The sequence below is a fragment of the Orycteropus afer genome, unplaced genomic scaffold (assembly GCF_000298275.1).
Source record: "Orycteropus afer afer isolate SDZICR_OR568_19922 unplaced genomic scaffold, OryAfe1.0 scaffold00504, whole genome shotgun sequence".
Taxonomy (NCBI): domain Eukaryota; kingdom Metazoa; phylum Chordata; class Mammalia; order Tubulidentata; family Orycteropodidae; genus Orycteropus; species Orycteropus afer.
The window spans coordinates 359825-367769 of record NW_006922091.1 but is presented as its reverse complement, the minus strand read 5'-3'; positions in this window follow the sequence as shown (position 1 = coordinate 367769).

Below are 7945 nucleotides of genomic sequence, written 5' to 3'. Positions count from 1 at the left end.
ATTTTCCTAGATTCATACTTCGTACATTTCATGTTCCAATGATTAATGGATGTCTGCAGCTGTTTCTCTTCAATTTGAGTGGTGCCACATCAGCAAATGGAGGTCTCGCAAGCTTTACCTCATCCACATGAGTAAGGCTGGATTTACTCAGATGATGCAGCTCTTTCCCAGTCCTATTTTGAGAGCCTTCTAACCTAACTGGACTATTCATAAAGTTGTTTGGTAATGTATCAAACATGTTTCTTTGCTATTCATAAGGTTTGCCCTGGCCAATTCTTTGAGAAGTGGATGGCCTCTTCTCTCTTCCTAGTCTATCTCATTCTGTAAGCTGGGCTGATACCTGTGCACCATGTGCATCTCACTGGTCTATTTTAGACCTTCTGATTTTGAGATGTCACTGGAACACTTCCACTTTTGATGTCTGTTTGCCATTGTGCATGCAGTTTCTTCTTTGTGAAATATATTTCCCTGCCAACATATTATTTCTCAATATAATCATAATGAGGGAAATGAATTACTCACAAATTTATGACTCTATAACAATTTTTGCATAACCTTATTATATGAGTTATCACATTAAACAGATATATCTGTGTTCCCCAGTAGATGCTACCCTTCCTGAAAACACTGCCCATCTTTTATGTGCCTAAGACATTTGGCCACTAACCAGAAGGTTGGAGGTTCAAACCCCTTAGCTACTCCTAGGAAGGAAGATTGGGCAATCTAGTTCTGTAGAGATACTGCCTTGGAAACCCAAGGAGGGTTCACTATGAGTTGGAATTGACTCAATTGCAGTGAGCTTGGAGCTTGACATATCATAGTGGTTACAACCGCAAGAGTGTAGAAGGCCATCCAGAAGATTAAGCATATACTTTAATTCAGGAACCTGCAACATGAGAACTATTACAAAGTAGAGTTCTTTTTTTGTGGAAGAAAAGCATAGTTTTACCAAAAAAGGTCAGGTAAATTTCTACTAACTCAAGGAATCGGAGTAAAAAATGATTCTTGGAAGAAGGATAAATTGTTCTAGTGGTTTCACAGCCTTTGGTTGCTTCAGAAGTTTAGCAAGATGGGAGGGGATGATTCATTTTTGATCATTTAGAGTTTCTCAAAATTGTGAGTATTATTTTTAAATTAATAAATAAAATAATTTTTATATGACTCTTTTACTAGAATTCAAGATTTTTTTCACAGCTAGAGGAAAAGTTTCTTGAAATAGATAAGGTAATATTTAGCTGTTTTAGCATATAAACTCTGACTGTGTAGGGGCACACCAAAATTTGGGGCACTTGTCATAGCTGATACAACCTGAATTCCATATTATTTTATTTACTTATTTTTTAAAAAACTCTGCTTTAGGTTTTTTTTTTTTTTTTTTTTTTACTTCTGCTTATCATTAACTTTGAGAGAAACGGCTTATAGTCATTGTTATTGCATCTGAATGAAGAGACACTTTATGAATGGTATTGTTTAACTAAATAAAAGAAAAAGAAATGTTTCTTGGCAGACTATAACAGTAAAGATTGAAATAATGATTGTGTAGGGAATGTTCTAGGAAAAGGATCTTGCAAATATTTGCAAAAGTTAAGAGACCATGTTAAAAAATAGATTGTATATCCTTTATGCAAGAGGTCAGTCAGCAGAATTGTCTGGTGAAAACCTTATGAATAGCAGTGAAACACTGTCTGATATATTACTGGAAAACTTTATGAATATCCTGGAAACACTGTCTGATATTGTGCCAGATGATGAGTCCCTCAGGTCAGAAGGCACTTAAAATGTGACTGGGGAAGAGCTGCCTCCTCAGAGTAGAACTGACTTAATGATATGGATGGAGTAAAGCTTTCATGACCTCCATTGGCTGATGTGGCATGACTCAAAATGAGAATAAACAGTTGCAAACATCAATTAATATTTGGAATGTGAAAGGTACGAAGTATGAATCTGGGAAAATTAGAAGTTGTCAAAAATGAAATGGAACTCATAAATATCAATATCCTAGGCATTAGTGAGTTGAAATGGACTGGTTTTGGCCATTTTGAATCAACAACCATATGACCTACTATGCTGGAATTGACAAATTGAAGAGGAATGGTGTGGCATTCATCAACACAAAGAATATTTCAAGATCTATCCTGAAGTACAATGCTGTCAGTGATAGGCTAATATCCATACACCTACAAGGAAGACCAGTTAATACTACTATTATTCAAATTTATGCACCAGCCACCAAAGCCAAAGATGAGGAAATTGAAGATTTCTACCAACTTCTGCAGTCTGAAATTGATCAAACATGCAATCAAGATGTGTTGATTGTCACTAGTGATTGGAATGCAAAAGTTGGAAACAAAGAAGAATCATCAGTAGTTGGAAAATACAGCCTTGGTGATAGAAATAATGCTGGAAATCGTATGATAGAATTTTGCAAGACCAACGACTCATGCATTGCAAATATTTCTTCTTTCAACAACATAAATGGTGGCTATACATGTGGACTTCACCAGATGGAGTACACAGTAATCAGATTGACTACTTCTGTGGCAAGAGGCAATGGAGAAGCTCAATATCTTCAGCCAAAACAAGGCCAGGAACTGATTGTGGAACAAACCATCAACTGCTTATATGCCAGTTCAAGTTGAAGCCGAAGACAATTAAAACAAGTCCATGAGAGCCTAAATATGACCTTGATTATATTCTTCCTGAATTTAGTGTCTATCTAAAGAATAAATTTGATGCACTGAACACCAATGATTGAAAACCAGAAGAATTTTGGGATGACATAGAGAACATCATCCATGAAGAAAGCAAGAGGTCATTAAAAAGACAGAAAGGAAGAAAAGACCACAATCAATGTCAGAAGAGACTCTGAAACTTGCCCTTGAATGAAAAGTATCTAAAGGAAATGGAAGAAATGACAAGATAAAAGAACTGAACAGAGACTTCAAAGAGCAGCTGGAGAAGACAAAGTGAATTATAATGAAATGTGCAAAGATTTGGAGTTAGAAAACTAAAGGGGAAGAGTGTGTTTGGCATTTCTCAAGCTGAAAGAACTGAAGGAAAAATACAAGCCTTGAGTTGCAATACTGAAAGACTCTATGTGCAAAATATTGAATGATGCAGGAAGCATGAAAAGAAGATGGAAGCAATACCCAGAGTCACTCTACCTAAAAACAATTGGTCGATGTTCATTCATTTCAGGAGGTGGCATGTGATCAAGAAGCAATGATATTGAAGGAAGAAGTTGAACCTGCACTGACGAAAGTGGCCAAAAACAAGGTTCCAGGAATTTACGGAATACCCACTGACCTGTTTCAACAAATGGATACCGTGGTGGAGGCACTCATTTGGCTATACCAAGAGATTTGGAAGACAGCTACCTGGCCAACTGACTGGAAGAGATTCATATTTGTACCCATTCCAAAGAGAGGTGATCCCACAGAATGTCAAAATTATCAAACATCATCAATATCTGACAGAAGTAAAATCTAGTTGAAAATAATTAAAAAATGGTTGCAGCAGTATATTGATAGAGAAGTTCCAGAAATGCAAGCTGGATTCAGAAGGGTACAAGGAATGAGGGCTATCACTGCTGATGTCAGATGGATCTTGGCTGAAAGCAAAGAATACCAGAAAGATGTTTACTTATGTTTTATTAACTATGCAAAAGTATTTGCTTATGTGGATTATAACAAATTTTGGATAACATTGAGAAGAATAAGAAGTCCAGAACACTTAATTGTCCTCATCAGGAACTTGTACATAGACCACAAGGCTATCATTTGAACAGCAGAAGGGGATGCTGCATGTTTTAAAATCAGGAAGGGGGTGTGTCATGGTTGTATCCTTTCACCATACTTATTCAATCTGTATGCTGAGCAAATTATTTGAGAAGCTGGACTATATAAAGAATAATGTGACATTAGGATTGGAGGAAGACCCATTAACAATCTGCAATATGCAGATGACACAACTGTGCTTGCTGAAAATGAGGATGACTTGAAACATTTACTAGTGAAGATTGAACACTACATTCTGCAGTATGGATTCCATCTCAACATAAAGAAAACAAAAATCCTTACAACCAATAAGCAGCATCAAAATAAATGGAGGAAAGATTGAAGTTGTCAAAGATTTCATATTATTAGTTTCTACAGTCAATTCCAGTGTAACCAGCAGTCAAGACATCAGATTGCACTGGGAAAATCTGCTGCAAAAGACCTCTTTAAAGTGCTGAAGAACAAAGATGTCTCTTTGAAGACTAAGGTGCACCTCCCTCAAGCCATGGTATTTTCAGTTGCCTCATAGACATATGAGAGCTGGACAATGACTCATCATCATCGTTGTTATGTGCTGTTGGGTCGGACCTGACTCATAGGGACCCCTCCTTGGGTTTCTGAGGTGGTATCACTACGGAAGTAGATTGCCCAACCTTCCTTCCGAGGAGTGGCTGGTGGGTTTGAACCACCAGCCTTCTGGTTAGCAGTCAAATGCCTTAGGCACTACGCTACCAGAGCTTCTGGACAATGATTAAGGAAGACCAAAGAGGAGTTGATGCTTTTGAGTTGTTGTATTGGCAAAGAATAGTGAAGGGACCATGGACTACCAGGAGAACTAACAAATCTATCCTGGAAGAAGTGATTCTGGAATGCTCCTTGGAAGGGAGAATGGCCAGACTTCATCTCACTTACTTTGGTCATGTTGTCACAAGGGACCATCCCTTGGAGAAAGATATCATGCTCGGTAAAGTGGAGGGTGAACAGAAAAGAGGAAGGTCCTCAAGGAGATGGACTGACACAGTGGCTGCAATGATGGGCTCAGGAATAGCAAGACTAGTGAGGCTGGCACAGGACCGGGCAGTGTCTCGTTCTGTTGCACACAGGGTCACTATAGGTCAGAGCTTATTTGAGAGCATCTAACAACAACAACACCTGAAATAATCAAATAGCAGGAAAATATTTAATTTTTTTCCTCTGGAAGGTTGCTGTATGTCTTCCCTTTATTATACTTACCATCTTAGAAAATAAAATCATCTTTTTGACTTCCTGATCTATGCAACGTCAATTTGTCCTTGGGTTGCAAAAGAAGTAGGCTTTATCCCCACCAGGTAATGAAACACCCACATATTCTTAAAAATAAGTTTGCTAGTTGTTACTTACAGTTGGTTGATTTTCTACTGTTACAATGAAAATTAAGTAAGGTCTAAATATACAATTTGAAAATAGACACTTTCATGTTCTCTTAATAAAAATAAAAGGATTAGAGAATTGGAATTGGTATAAGAAATCATCTTAACAATCATTCTCTTCTTGTAGATGTTGTTATTGTTATGTTCCACTGAGTTGGCCCTCAAGTAATACAGAGAACCCATGTGTTACAAAGTAGAATTGCTCCAAAAGGTTGTCTTGGCTTTCGTCTACAGAACCTGTTTGTCAAGCTTTTCTTCCCCAGTGCTAATGGGTGTGTTTTAACTGCCACCCTTTGGGTTAGAGCTGAACATAAACTACTTGTGCCACCTAAGCTACTATTTTATAGACATCAAAAACCAAACCAAACCAACTTCCCTCGAGTTGCTTCCAATTCATAATGACCTTAAAGGAAATAGTAAAACTGCCCTATATGATTTCCAAAGCTGTTAATCTTTACAGAAGCAGATTGTCTCATCTTCTCCCATTGAATGACTAGTGACTTCAAACCAACTGCCTTTTGGTTAGCAGCTGAATGATTTAACCACCAGAGCTCCCTATTTCATAGATAAAGAAACTTAAATCTAGAAAATAAAGTGGCTGGACTGAGGTTCCAGACCTTCTAGTAGCAAAGTGGAAATTTCACATCTATGCTTAATATGCACGTGAAAGCTGGGCAACAAATAATGAAGATTGAAGAAGAATTGATGCATTTTGGTTACGGTGTTGGCAAAGAGTATTGCATATACTATGGATACCATAAGAGTGAACAAATCTGTTTTGGAAGAAATGTGGCCAGAGTGCTCCGTAGAAGCAAGGATGGTGAGACTTCATCTCAGGTACTTTGGCCATGTTATTATGAGGTGCCAGTCCCCGGAGAAGGACATCATGCTGGGAAAGACTGAGGGTAAGTGAAAAAGACACTCAATGAGATTGATTGACACAGGGGCTACAACAATGGCTTAAGCATAGCAATGATTTTGAGGATGGTGTAGGACCAACCATCGTTTCGTTCTGTTGTACATAGGATCACTAGGAGTCAGAACCTGACAACAACAATGACATGCTCATAATCTATTGAAATTATCCATTGAGAATATCATTAACTCATGAAATTTAAACTTAATCTGTGTAAAATTCTCGTAAGTAGTATAAAAGCCAAAAGCAAAAACAGAAAAAAACCCAACCATAATCACTGCCATTGAGTCAATTCTAACTCATACTTATCCTATAGGGCAGAGTAGAACTATCCCATAGGGTTTCTAAGGCTGTAAATCTGTACAGAAGCAGACTGCCTCATCTTTCTCCTGTGGAGCTGCTGGTGGGTTCTAACCACCAGCCTTTTGGTTAGCAGATGAATGCTCTAACCATGGAGCCACCAGAGCTTCTTTTGCAGCATATACCCCCCCCCCAAAAAAAAAAAAAAAACTCACTGTCATTGAGTCGATTCGACTCATAGTGACCCCTCCTTGGGTCTCCAGAATGGTGTCTCTATGGAAGTAGATTGCCCAATCTTCCTTCCTCCAAGTGGCTGGTGAGTTTGAACCTCCACCCTTCTGGTTAGCATATGTTGTTGTTGTTATGTGCCATGGAAGTGCACCCGACTCAGAGTGACCCCTCCTTGGGTTTCCAAGGCAGTATCACTACAGAAATAGATTGCTCCATTTTCCTTCCGAGGAGTGGCTGGTGGTTAGCATATAGTAACAGTTTATTGTTCAATGTACATGTACATTCTTTTCTGTTTTAAATTCCATGAAAAACTCATTTCATATTAATAAATTTTTATTTGGAAAGAGAAGTCTTTTAAACCTTAACTCATAATCTTTCCAGTATAGAAAACAGCTTCAAGTTACAATTAACAATGCATTAAAATCAGTTTTTTTTTTTTGTTACAAAACAAGCAAAACAAAAATCAAACCAGTTACTAACCAATTGATTCCAATACATGGAGACTCCATGTTTTTCAAAGCAGAACTGCATTCCATATTGTTTCCAGTAGCTGTGAGCTATTGAAGTAGATTTCTTGGTAAGTGTCTCTGGGTGAATTCTAAATGCCGTCCTTTAGTTTAGTAGCTGAGGGCTCAACAATTTATGCCATCTCAACATTCCACTATTAAACAATTACCCTTCTCAGATAAAGTGGCTGCTTGAGATTGGTACTAAATGTAAGCAATTGAATGAAAAATAAAAACACTTTAAATGGGGCCACAGCATATTTTAGACTTTTTTTTTTTTTTTTAATTTGCTATTAAGTCAACTCCTGCTCATGATGACAACATATGTGTCAAGAATAGAACTGTTCTCCACAAGGAGCTCTGGTAGCATAGTGGCTAAAGCACTTGACTGCTAACCAGAAGGCTGGCGGTTCAAACCCACCAGCCACTCCTCGGGAGGAAGGTTGGGCAATCCTACTTCCGTAGTGATACTGGCTTGGAAACCCGAGGAGGGGTCGCTATGAATCGGGGCTGACTTGATGGCACATAACAACAACAACCATAAGGTTTTCAATTACTTATTTTTTAGAGCGAGATTTCTAGGCCCTTTATTTCTGTGACACTACTGGGTACACTTGAATTTCCAACCTTTTGTTTAGCAGTCAAGGGTGTGAACTGTTTATACACTCAGGTTGTTCATTGCATCCAAATGAGTAGGGGAGTTGGTGCTGGAGGAAGAAGCACCTTTTTTATTTTGCACAAAAGTGGCAAATAAGTTAGTAATCTCCCATCTTTGAAATGTGTTTTAATATTAAAAAAAAAAAAAAA